Here is a 755-nt window from a genome sequence, read left to right on the forward strand (position 1 = left end):
CAACTAACGTACAAATAGGGTAAAGTGAATAATGCAATAACATAATTATGTTTCTCATAACAATGACGAAGAAAGCAGTGATGATGACAATAGTGAAAATATTTTGTAGTAATGCAGAAATATACAATAATAACTACAATGAAAACGCAAATGCAAGACTGTAGGTAATGTACTTTGAAAATATTTGTGATTTTAGATAAAATATATCGGAACAAATACAGTAGTTAGAGAAAAAAATATGAAAATATATATCAAGTGAATGTAAAACATTCCAGCGTTGATTTTTCCCCTTTTGACCAGGTAATGAGACGAAGTTGAACAGAGAATATATCAATACATCTACCAACAATACATTTATGATACTGACAATTCTCAATGAAAGGAATGAATAACTACAAACTGATAGAATAAAAGTTGAAACCTACGTAGGTAAAAAAATATACCACAGTACGCCATTTCCGACTTTGCGTATATATTAACGGAGGCCCAATGTAAACACTGTAAAAGAAATTACTCTAGCTGAATGATGGTACAGTTTAGTGGGCGTCGTCGATTAATTTTCCATTATCATAATGGAAGGTTAAAAATGATTTCAATTACACAGCAAAGAGTAATACGTCGCTTTCACTATCGTCTAAGTAGTGCTATTAATGATCTGAAGGAGAGTGATGTAAAGGCGTGATCGGAAGGAGTAGACATTGATATTAAAGTATATCGAAAAGAAGCGAAGAAACAAGGGTAATAAACGAAGGGAA

Source organism: Penaeus monodon, chromosome 15 (genome assembly GCF_015228065.2).
Source record: "Penaeus monodon isolate SGIC_2016 chromosome 15, NSTDA_Pmon_1, whole genome shotgun sequence".
NCBI classification, from domain to species: domain Eukaryota; kingdom Metazoa; phylum Arthropoda; class Malacostraca; order Decapoda; family Penaeidae; genus Penaeus; species Penaeus monodon.